Source organism: Capsicum annuum, chromosome 5 (assembly GCF_002878395.1).
Source record: "Capsicum annuum cultivar UCD-10X-F1 chromosome 5, UCD10Xv1.1, whole genome shotgun sequence".
In the NCBI taxonomy this organism is placed as follows: Eukaryota; Viridiplantae; Streptophyta; class Magnoliopsida; order Solanales; family Solanaceae; genus Capsicum; species Capsicum annuum.
In genome coordinates, this window is record NC_061115.1 from 127126465 (window position 1) to 127139986 (window position 13522).

Here is a 13522-nt window from a genome sequence, read left to right on the forward strand (position 1 = left end):
CTTCTTTAAGAGGAAAAAAATCAAGAATCTCCCCAAGAGCCTTCAAGAAAGAGTTTCCTAAGGTATGCAGATGTTGATTCTTGTGTCCCTTTTATCCAAGAAGCACAATAACCCTTTTATAAATTTCAAAGATCTTATGTTTATGAGTTTTCATGATTTATGTGAATTGAATTTGGAGTTCATACTATTGTTGAGTTTTTAATCCATGCTTTATTTTTGAGGTTTCAAGCTTTGACCCTAGTATATGATATTCATGTGATGTCATGATAAACCCTTTTCAAGTTGCTTGTTAAGTGATATGTTCATGTCAATTAAGTGAAGAAATAGTTGAATAAGCAAAGCATGCTCCCCATATATTTGATAAAATGCTTATGTGAAGGAATTAGAGCCATTATAGCATGTTCACTAGAAATCCCCAATTGTGTGCAAGCTCATGCATGCCAAGTGTTTGTTGAAAAGACTTAGTGAATGAATTGTGATATGATAGCATGAAATTCCCCCAATTATGTGCTCTTCGATACATGCTAATACTTTAATACATGCTAAGTGTTTGATGCAAGAACTTGTTGAATGGAGTATGTGCCAATAGCATGTCTCCCTATACTATCACATGTTTTTGATTCCTAAATGGTTGAAGAGATGCTTTAGTAATTGTGATGATGAATGAATTTCCATGGTCTTCATTGTTCAAGAATGGTTATGTTTTTAATTTTATGTTATCGAGTTCTGGGGTTATTTTATACCCAATAATTTAGCTCCAGTCTAGAGCCCATGTCAGTTTTCTCGATAATCTTAGTCAAGCCACGATTCTCAGAACTCAGTGAGTTATAGAACTCTATACTCTTAGACAGATGCAAAACTTAAGAAATCTCAGAAATCTCAGTAATCTCAGTATCGCTAGTATTCTAGCCTCAGTTCAGTACTGAGGTCAAACCTAGTAGTATTCAAATATTTAGTTCGCAACTCAGTATTATGCAGTCAGATAATGAGAGTCAGTAGTACTCTGTCAGATACATAACTAAGTGAATTTAACATAACTCATCTAGATTATTTGACAAAATATGATCAGTAATAGATTCCACTCAGTTTAAGTTTAGTTAAGAATCAGTTTAGAGTCTTTTAGTTAGGAGTATGAGGTAGCACCGAGTAAGTACAGGGATGGAGACTCTCCGTTAGAGAGGCAGAGTCATTAAGAGCAATCCTTAAACTCCAGAATTTCATAGCAAACACAGGAGCAGGAGTCACCTATTAGAATAAGGCTTGACTATTATACTGCCTTAGGCTAGACTTCCTGTGAAGGTCACCCATTAGAGAGGCTTGACCAGAGTAGAGGTATTTACCCTTGGCACGGTATTGACACCTTTCCAGATGGGGTTACAGGTTGGACTCCACCAGTTCAGATTCGGGGCATGTTGGTTAAGCAAGAACTCCTACAGTTGCAGTTTCAGTATCAATTTTCTAAGTAGAACTTAGAAATCAGGACTATCAGATACTGTCACCTATCTTAGTAAGAAACGCAGATAGTTCTATAGATTCATGGACCACATGCTAGATAGGCCTGGTCCTTCATAAAGTTATTCAGTATCAGTATTATCAGATCCATAGATCATCCATTAGATAGGCTTGATCTTAGTCTAAGATTCAGTTGAGTAATCTTATTATCAGATCCAGAGATCGCCCATTAGATAGGCTTGATATTAGTCTCAGATTTAGTTAAGTTATCTTATTAGTAGATCTACAGATCACACATTAGATAGGCTTGATCTCAGTCTCAAATTCAGTTGAGTAATCTTATTATCAGATCCATAGATCACCCGTTAGATAGGCTTGATCTCAGTCTCAGATTCAGTTGAGTAATCTCATTATCAGATCCAGAGATCACCCGTTAGATAGTCTTGATCTTAGTCTCATATTCAGTTGAGTATTCTTATGATCAGTTCCAGAGATACACGTTAGATATGCCTGATCTCTTTTTCAGATTCAGTTGATTATTCTTATTATCAGATTTATAGATCTTCTGCTAGATAGGTTAAATCTCAAACATAATATTTCTTATCATTGATAGTAGATTCAGGGATCATCCATTAGAGAGGTTTGATCTTAGATTCAATCAGTCGAGAGTAGTATGCTCAGCGTTCAGTTATTGATATGAGTTGATTCAGTTAATCAATTTCAGTATCATTAGTTTCTGAGATCACTCACTAGATAGGACTAATCTCAACCTCAGTATTTAGTTATTCAGTATCTCAGTATCAGTATTGAGTTCAGATGACAGTAAAGTAGTATCCGAGTTTCAGTATTTAGAGTCATGATGATTTCAGTTATGGTTTGTGCATTCATGCATATGTCCTCATTCAATACTCTCATGATTATTCAGTTAAGTAATTGTTCATGCATAAGCCCTTGTATTTAGCTTTACCTCATCTTCATACTCAGTACATTTCCACGTACTGATGCATTTGTGCTATGGTGTTTTGTTTTACACCATAGGTTCAGAGGCACGAGATCCAGAGTACCCTTAGCAGCTTCGTCCCAGTCAGCAGCAATAGACGTAGCAGTGAGTCCTCTTCATTTGAGGATGATCCTTATTTTATTATCGCATCAGATTTAGTTATTTTCAGTAGACGAAGTTAGTTAGGGACATGTACCAACAACTCCACTGTTTAGATAGTTTAGAGGAATTTTGGACAAATGTATCAGTATTTAGTTTTCAGTATTTTTAGAAGTTTTGAACCTTATGGCCAATTTCTGCATTTATTATCTATATTATGCAGTGCTCAGGTATAGATATCAGTAGAGGGTTAGCTTGTGGTCCATCGGGATCATGAGCAATGTGTGACATTCCAATTCTAGAAAATTGTGTTGTTACATTATATAAATACAATAAAGAGCGAGATAAATAAGCTAAGTGAAGGGAAATGGAAAATCTAGAAATAAGCTCCAACACAACAAATAAATAACCAAAATATACATAAAATGAAAGAAAGTATAAGTAATAATATAAGAATGCCCCTCTTAAGTCAGTAATTACGACAAAATAAATAACCCAATGCAAGCCCCCATAAGCTAGGAGGGTTCATTCAAAGAAAGTAAATAATCACAGATCCATAAATTTACAAAATACCAACCAATGACCATGAATTATGCATATCGTATCATATCAGAAATGAATTCTCAAGGTCAGACTAGAATTAGAACTTTGTAATATTATCATTATTTGACAGACTTGAATCGGAACTCTTGTTATCAATATCATCATTAATTGTTGGACTTGAACTAGAACTTAAATATAAATAAATCAATAGGTTTTGCCAAAAATTAGCACCAACTCAAAAGTAACAAACCAACATAATCATTAAGTATCTATTCTCGTAAAGTTCCTAAAAATATCATTTTAATTAATATAACATGCGTATAGATGTTTAACGAAGATAACAAAAATACTTACCTAAGGTGGGCCGGTGGGGCCCACTTCTATTCCCTAAAATCCATACTAAAGAAATTTCTACCTTGAACTAGGATATGGTATCAAAATTTACTTCTAGATGTTAAATAAGCCATAGTTATCCCTAAGATATAAATTCTACCTAAAGCATGAGAAACTAAGTCAATTCCATTTAAATTACAGTTCCTTAATAGGAGAGATGATCGAAATAAAACTTATCATATCAATCATACCTCCAATACCTATATTCTATGGGATTTCTTGCATAGTATAATAATTATAACTCGAATAAGCTTAATCTATTGAGAAGGTAAATCTTGCCTACTAGGTTTCTAAATAAATGCTTGAAGAGTTCGATAAACTGATGATTTACCTTTTCAAGAAGCTTTCAAAATATGCCATACAGTAAAAATCACAATCTACTAATCCAAAAAGGAACAATGATAGCCATATTGCCTTTTTATTCTTAAAGTCCAAAATTATGTAAAAATCCTATATGAGGCCTACATATGGAATCACACTTTCAAAACTGACAACATGTCCCTCTATGCTCAAGGAAAATTTATCCTAAAAGATGGGTTAATTTTGAGCCTAGTGGAGCTACACTCAACCTACCAATATTCTTGGGAAAAAAAGATGAAGGATTTAATCATGAATTTGCTGAAAGCTTATCAAGAATTCATTGAAGAAATTCATAATTTAAGTTCACAAATGATCCAAAATCACCCACCAATAATTCTCTCAACTTTTCACACTTTTTAAGGTTCTATACTCTTGAAAATGGGTGAAAATGGATGAAAAATTAGAGAAATCAGGCTAAGTGGGGCTATTTATAGTATTCCTAACTATCTAAGTATCTCTTAAGCCAACATTGGGTCACTTAAACAATAGTCTCTTAAGAGACCAAGTGTCAATTTAGTGACACTTGCCTGGTCTACATAATGTCACTTAAGCAACCTTTGGCCGCTTAAGCGGCCATTGCTTAAGAGCCAAATACATCACTTAAGCAATTCCTGCCAAGCAATGTGAAGATGCTTAAGTGATTGGATGGTAGTTTATGCAACCATTAATTAAGCAAGATAATAGGTGGTTAAGTGATGCAAAGCATGCTTCATAATAAATTTTGAAGTTTCAGACTCAATGGCCCAGTCAAAATTTCCATCTGAGGTTATTTTGAGGAAATATGGGTCCCACACCCATGTTATATTTTTCTTAACTTCTAGCCAATTGCCAAAAATGATTCTGAAAGACTTGGGACCCAAACAAAGTATTCACCTAGACTAAAATCTATGTTTTGGAGTTGTTGGAACTATCAAAATTATCATATGAAGTTTTTGCCTAAAGTTTTTGCCCGGTGGCCAATTTGAACAAAGAAAGATTTCAAAATAGGGAATTGACTATAAAATCCAATAAACCAAGATAGAAACTAAAGAGAGAAATCCCTTGAGAATCACATGTTAGATCCCTCACCATTAACTGGAAGAGCCAAGATAGAAACTGAAGTGAGAAATCCCTTGAGCTTCTTAAAAATTGACTCACACTCCTCTAACCATAAAAAGGGAACCTTATTTTAAGTCAATCTAGTGATCACAACTGCAATAGTAGCAAAACTCTCAATGAACCATCTATGGTAACTAACCAAACCAATGAATCTATGATCCTCAATTGGAGATATAGGGCTAACCAAATCATGAATATCCTCAATATTCACTAGATGCACCATAATTTCCTCCTTAAAAACCAAATGTCAAAGAAATGTCACTGACTTAAGACAAAACTCACACTTAGAGAAAAGCCTATGGTCACTGAAAGTTTAGAGAACAATTCTCAAATGCTTTATATTTTTCTCTCTATTTCTCGAATAGACAAGGATGTCATCAATGAACATAATCACAAAGGAATCTAAATAAAATCTGAACATGTATTTTATTAAATTCCTATACATAATTGGGAATTAACCGTAGTGACCTTACCAGGCCATAAAGATTGTTCTTGGGATATCCTTAGCCAAAATCCTCAACTGATTGTAATCCGAGCTCAACTCAATCTTAGAAAACCCAACTACAGCTTGAAGTTGGGCAAGAAAATTATCAATATAAGGAATAGGGTACCAATTCTTCATCTTCACCTTATTAAGCTGACTGTAATCAATAAAATATGCATGGAACTATTTTTATTCTTCACGAACAAGGAAAGAGCTCCTCAAGGAGATACGCTCGGTCTAAGGGAACACTTACCCAAAAGAATCTAATACTAGGAATTCAAATACTTAAGCTTGGCAAGAGCCATATTGTTAGGGGCTATAGAAATAAGTTAGGTTCCCGACTTAAGATAAATCATAAACTAGATATATTGATTAGGAGAAAGACTAGGTAGATCGGTAGGGAAAACATCTGGAAACTCACGAACTATAGGAGCAAAGTAAAGTTATGGACTTTCCATACTAGCATAAATAATATAAGTAATAAAAGACTTACAACCACTAAAAATAAGTCTCCTAGCCCGAATATAACCAATAATTATTGTCAGCTTATGTCTAATATCTCCCTTCTATACAACTAGGGAATGAAAAGTATGAAGATAATGGTCTTTGCAAAATAATCTAAGACTGCATAATAGTGGGATAACTAGGCCATGCCAATAATCACATCAAAACCCACCATATATAACATAATAAGATCATCCTGGGTATTAAACTAAGGAACAGTCATAACATATAATCTATAAACCTGATCCACTGATAAAGAATCACCCATAAGAGTAGATACCCATAATCAGACAAATAAGGAATCCTATGATAACTATAATCGGTGGGCATAATAAGAAGACACATATGAATAAGTGGATCTCTGATCAAATAAAATAAAAATCAACTGATGGCAACTAAGATAATATATTTAATGAGTGAGTTGAAATATTTAGCCTCGGGTATAGAAAGTTTCGCATACAACTAACCACGCTTGGCACCTAGTTGGGGTCTAATTGATCTCTTATTCTACCTACATGAGAACCCCTATGAGCACCCTGGACCAAGAAAACTATTCACACTATCTTTAGCTTGGGGATGTACTCCCTCATAAATAAAAAACTCTAAGCTTAAGGAACCATCGCTCTATGATTGGGGCACTCTCTAGAGAAATAGACAAAATCCTCACAACTATAACATGCCCCAGGCGTTGAATTAAAACCAAGACATCCAGCTGACCTAGAATAACCACCACAACTAGAATAACCAGAAAATGAATTGAAACACAATGGGTTTTGATCCTAGGGAAATATCCTGAGGTTGAGATTCTGGGCATCATATGATTGGGGGTACTTCTTATATTATAGTTTACAGCCTAGGTCCCTCAGCTCATATGTTGATCATCGAGGTTTATTTGGCTTTTATCAAAGGTATTAATAGACATCATACTAGTCGTATGTTTAGGTACTAGAAGTTTAGTACCAGCGGTATGATGCCCAATATCTAACCTAGATGATTCTATTCTACCTAAGATACGGTTCTAGGGTACTTTTCATATGCTTGGGTATGAGTCTGCCTTTTTGGTCGTATTTTGGTCAGTGTTGGAGACCAAGTTGCTTCCTAGGGTATGAGTGGTAGGTACCAGTCATATGTTAAGGTATAATTTTGGAGGGGTGTAGTCATACCCTCCTATGGGAATTTGTACAGTTTAAGTTGGGGGAATTCTAGACATTTCACATCTTAACACCATATGACCCTATACTTAAAAGACTTTTGGGACATCATTTACCCTATTATTCTAAATCAAAATACTAGAAACACTCTCAAATCTCTCTCAAGATCATAGGTTAAGAAGAGGTTAGGGTTCTTTTTAAAATGGTTAATTAAGGCTCTCAAGGGTGGTTTATATCCATAATCTTGGTTATCTAAGGCATATTACTTCTCTCTCATAGTCAGTTCAACAAAATTCATGTTTTAATGAATGGATTTCATGATTGAATTATGGATATTATTTGTTGTTCAATTATATATTGGTAGTTTTGGTTGTTAATGTATGAATATTGTTTTACCATATTTTATTTATGGTTTTTCATGTTATAATGACGGTTTAAACTTTTGGTTGCATGGTAATGGTCAATTGGTACTTGGTTTTGGTTTTGGAAACTATCTGCCCTAAATATATTTGATAAAATGCCTATAAGAATGATTTTTTTTACCGAGTTAGACTTTTATTTAAAACCTTGCATTTCCTAAATTTGTAATAAAATTGAAGTTGGTTTGGATGGTTTAAATTGTTAAATAGTAAGGCCTTGGTGGCTATGGATTTTATTTTAAAGAAAAACCTTATGGGGTACACGAGAATCCTTTAAGTTATTTTAATAATGGAAACTATAGGGTACATAGGAATACCTTAAGTATTGGCTAATGACAGTACTTGAAAGGTATAGTTGGTATGACAATACAACTATATAATACCTTGGTAATTAACTTTGGAATTGGTGGTTAGGTTATGTACTAAAGGTTTTAATCGAGCAATAATCATTGGTGGTGATATATAACTTTAAAGGTGTTAGTCATAAGGACAAACACTGGAAACTCATGTTTGCCAACATGAGGGTTGATCATAGTGACCATACACTTGTGGGGTACACAAAAACCCCCTAAGTTATATTTGTATATTTGTATCATGGTGGGTGAAAGGTACATGGGAATCCTCAACCCATATTATAGCTTCAGTTCATGGAGCTACATATACTGGGGCCTGTTTAAGGTGTAAACACTAGACCAAGATAGCCTGTGGTGGTTTTAGGACGATTAAGATACACACACCCAGGTTAAAGTTTTATATGCATTCTAAACCTAATTCATTTTCTTAGGATGGTCTATATATATTTATGTGATTGCACATGGTTATTTACTTGGTTTTAAATGTTGGAATTATTTTATCCTTACTCCTGAGTACAAGCTAGCATTCACCTGCTAATCCATCTTCAGGAGTTGTATCTCCACGTAATGCAGGTAATGGCCATACTAGTCCTCCTACTCAGTTATTAGATTCAAGAATAGGTTGGTGTTGTATGGAAGTGATGAACTTCAATACTTCTAAAGGCTCCATTTAATATTATGGTCTTCTCTACATACTTTTGTTATTTTTTAGACTTGAGTTTTGGCTATGCTCGGGGGTATGTCCCGATCGGATATTTTTGGTTTATTTTTAGATGCATTGTATAGACAAATTATGGACTTGGTTAGGTTATGTTATGGTATGGATTTGGAATTGGTTATTATCTTTGTTATATTATGGTTGTTGGTTTGTTGAAATGAATAACGGGGTGACCTCTGGTACTTATTGGACTTGAGGTGTCTATTATGACAAGGCCCTACTTTGGGGTGCTATTACTATTTGTTCCATTATTTAGGGACAACTAATCCAAGTGTGGGGAAATTAAAACACCCTGCGTTTTGATCCTTAGAAAATTTCTTGAGTTTGAGCTTCTGGACATCATACGATTGGGGGTACTTATCATATGATAGGGAGAAGTTTAGGGCCCTCAACTCTTACGTTAATTAGTGAGGTTTTGGTGTTTTCTATTCAATGTACAAATGGACATCATACTAGTCATAGTGTCAACCGTATGATGTCCTATGTGTCGCCTAGATAATTCTATTCTGCCTAAGGTACGGTTCTAGGGTACTTATCATATGCTTGGGTACAAGTTGGCCTTTGTGGTTGTATGTTGGTCAATGTTGGAGTCAAAGTTAGTGCCTATAGTAGGAGTGGTAGGTTTCACTCATATGTTAGGGTACATTTTGGGGGATGTAGTCTTAACCTCCTACGGGAATTTGTACTATTTAAGTTGGGGGTATTCTGGATATTTCTCCTCTTAACCACTTTTGAACCCATGTCTTAAAAAACTTTTAGGATATCATTTATCCTATTATTCTAAATAAAAACACTAGAAAAACTCTCAAATCTCTCAAGATCATGGGTTAAAAAGAGGCTAGGGTTTCTTTCAAGGTGATCAATTAAGGCTCTCAAGGGTGGTTTCTCCCCGTACTCATTGGTATCTAAGGTATGTTACTCCACCCTCATTGTTATTTCAACTAAATTAATGTTTTGATGAATGGTTTTCATGATTCAATTGTGGGTATTGTTTGGTTTTGAATTATATGTTAGGGCTTTTAGTTGTTGACTGATGAATATTGTTTTTCCATGTTTTATTTATGGTTTCTTATGTTATAATGATTAGAAAATTGTGGTTGTATGGGAATGGTCAATTGGTATTTAGTTTTGGTTTTAGAAACTATATGTCCTTAACATGTCTGATAAAATGCCTATATGAATGATTTTGTTACGTAGTTAGACTTTATTGAAAACCTTGTATTGCATATATTGGTAATGGAACTTAAAGTATGTTTGGATAGTTTAAATTGTTAAATGGTAAGGCCTTGGTGGCCATGGCTTTGGTTTTAATGAAAAACCTTGTGGGGTACATGGGAATCCCCCAATTTATTTTAATAATGGAAACTACAAGGTATATGGGAATTCCCTAAGTATTGGCTAATGACATTGCTTGCAAACTATAGTCGGTATGATCATACCACTACATAAAACCTTGGTAATTAACTCTGGAATTGGTGGTTTGGTTATGTGCTAAAGGCTTTACTTTTCAATAATGGCAGGTTGTGATAGCTAATCGTGAAGGTGTAACTCCAAAGGATAGACACTGGAAACTCATGTTTGCCGACATGAGGGTTGGACATGGTGACCATAATCTTGTGGGTACACGATAATCACCTAAGTTATACTTGAATATACGTATCACGATGGGTGAAGTGTTCATGGTAATCCCCGACCCTTATGATATCTCTGGTTTATGCGACTACATGCACTAGGTCCTGTTTAGGGGTAACATAGGACACATATAGCCTCTGAGTGTTTTTAGGATGGTTAAGCTTCAAAAACCTAGGTTAAAGTCTTAAATGCATGATAAACCTGGTTCCCTTTCCCTGCATAGTCTATAAATATGTGATTGTATATGTAGATTTACTTGGTTTCAAATATTGGCATTATTTTCTCCTTACTCCTGATAACATGCTAGCATGAACTCCCCAACCCATATTTGAACGTTGTATCCCCATGCGATGCAGAAATTGGCCGCACTACTCCTCCTTCTCAGTGATTGGATTTGGGGAAAATTTAGTGTTTGATTGAAGTGGTGAACTTTTATACTTTGAAAGGCTTAATTTCTTGTTATGGTCTTCTCTACATACTTTCGTTATTTCTTACACATTGGTTTTTTCGATGGTCGGAGGAATGTCCCGACCAAATATTGTTTTTACTTTGGTTAAAAGCTTTGTGAGACTACTTTGGGTTAGTACGGGCGGTGTTATTGGTGTCAGCCTTGGCATTGGTGTTGCTATTTGGGATGACTCCATTTAACTGTATTTGATTTATTATTGTTCCATTTTGGTATGTTATATAAAATCATAATTTACTCAATACTTGGTGTAGGACGGTTATGACTGGGTAGTGGGGGTGGTCTACGGTCCTGGTTGGTCTTGAGGCACTCGACCCAAAAAAATTTGCATTCGGGATTGGGTGAAGGCCTTAAATCAGTAGGGCTACATTACTTAGCCTACTCTTTCTTCAAGATATGAAATGAGTTGCCAAAAATGACTGTCCCTATTTTGGCTATCCCAACTCGAACTAGGCCCTGATTCGAGTCGTGTCACAAACCCCTCAAAAGCTAACCACTACCCTATCTAGGGTGATCACTGTAACTAGCCTAGCCTCCACTGGTGATCTGAAGTGTGGCATGAATGGGCTTACTAGTTTAATCATGTTGATATGGATTACATAGAGGGTACCTACCTCGAGAACCACATTCGTTGAACCGTCAACTTCTATGGCTCCCACTGAATCTACCATAATACCGTGGCTTCTTATAACTACCCTCTTAGGACTCACAATGCATATCATCCATAACCTGAGAATGATAAAAAAAAAACTTAGCAAAATACCTACCCATAGTCACTAAAATCTATATAGGCATGCAAAGAGGAAGTCTAAAACCCTCAACAATTCAATGAACCCTCTCATGCACAGTAGTCAAAATAGAAGTAACATGCCTAGAAAACTCATAAAATCGATCCTCATACTCTAAAACATTCATTTATCCCTACTCCAACTCTCTAACTGATCTCTCAAACCATCCCTAAGATTGTGAGGCATATACATCTCTTAACATATATAGGAGAACTTAGTCCATGTCAACTGGGGAGATACAGTTGGCCTAGAATAAATATGACCTCTCTATCAATGTTGAGCTACCAAGCCTTAAAATTAGTTTAATCCAAACCATGAGTCTTAACTAGTTCATAATTACAAAGCCTATCCTCACAAGAAATCAAGAAATTATACGCGACCTGGCCTGGTGTACCAGAAAACCTAGGCAGACCTAATCTCAAGAATCTACCCAATATTTTTTTCTTCAAAACAGACATCGCAGGTTGGGCAATTACCGATTAAGAAACCCCTGGTATAAAAAGGACCTCAACACTATGTGTTGTAGTGACAGGTTGCGCCCAAGTTTCAATACGAATGTGATCCATACACTATGTATCATTAAATGGTGCACTACTATCATTAGATGGTGCACCACTAACTTATCCTAAAATATTAACTATTGAATCCCTAGGAATTCAAGAAGAAATAAGGCATGGATGAGCCTGGGCTAGTCCCTTGTCAATCACTGACTTGGGCAAAAAATATCTAGCTGAGAGAAAAATAGGGTCTGGTGAAGGCCCTCTATCCTAAACCTTAGTGAAGAAAATATCTCTAGTCTATTCAGGACCTCTAGGTCATCAACGAACAGTGGAAGGATCCCAAGTCTCGGCATCAGGATTATCATCTCGTATAGCGATCGCACGTGTCCTATCCATTTGAGAAAGAGTGAAACCTAGAAAATTATTTAGAAACCAAATAATAATAATAGAACAAGATGAGTGAAAGAAGTGAAGAACTCCTAAGAATGTCCTATATCCTTGATAATGCTCAACTCACTCCCATATTTAAGGGGTGAGACATTCGTTGTCAATAACCCAACTACAGTTTGGGTCAAATCCAGAAGGAGCAAATTATAAATTTTGAGTCTTATTGGTGCTCTAATCATAAGAAGGGAAACCAGAATGTCAATAAACACGACATGTAAGATAAAATATGGGGATTTAATTTGAGGTAGGTTTGAAACGAGTTTGGACTACAATACACCAATGTAATACTATTGAGTTGAAATCAAGATTTTAAGAGATCTTTGGATTATGTCTACCCAATAATAAAACATATGTGTTGTTGATGGTTTACCATGAAACTTAGTTGTTAAGTAAAGGATAGGATAGGTCTATAGTTGTTATGGAAAATCTTCCAATAAAATCACAATGATTTCACCAATTGACTATTTCGAGTACCTTACAAGTATAAAAGTTATAATTACCTAAAACCTCAATCAAGAATCCCTCTTTTTAGGATGATGCTCTTGAAATGGCTTACATTCTAATCACACCTATTTCAAAGATTGTAAAAGGTAGTAAACCATAGAATTAACTATCCACCATTACCTTGTCCCCTTATAACCCTTTTTCAAGGATGTTATGGGTTACCATATATTCACCTTCATCCTTCTTTCAAGGATGATGAAGGGTTTCTAGAGTTAGAGGTTTTCACCCATCAAACCCATTTAAAGAATTGAGGTTCTCACCTATCAAATTCCAACTCACTAACCCAAAAAATGGTGGATTCCATACTCAACAACTAAAAATCATGCAAACACAACAACAACTACACACAATTACACTTTAGTTCAACATAATCCCAAGGCTAAAGAAGTTAGCTACTCATGACATAGGAGAAAAGGCTTTTACCAGATATTTAATCCATGGTGCTCATGATAATAGAGGGTAAAATAATCTTCAATTCTACACTATAATTTCACTAATTTCCTCTTTGAATAATAATTACAATAACTATGAACAATTAATTTTTCACTACTCCTTTCTAGGGTTTTCCTCTCCCTCCTTTAAAGTTTTTTGAATCCTCAATTTAAGTCTTT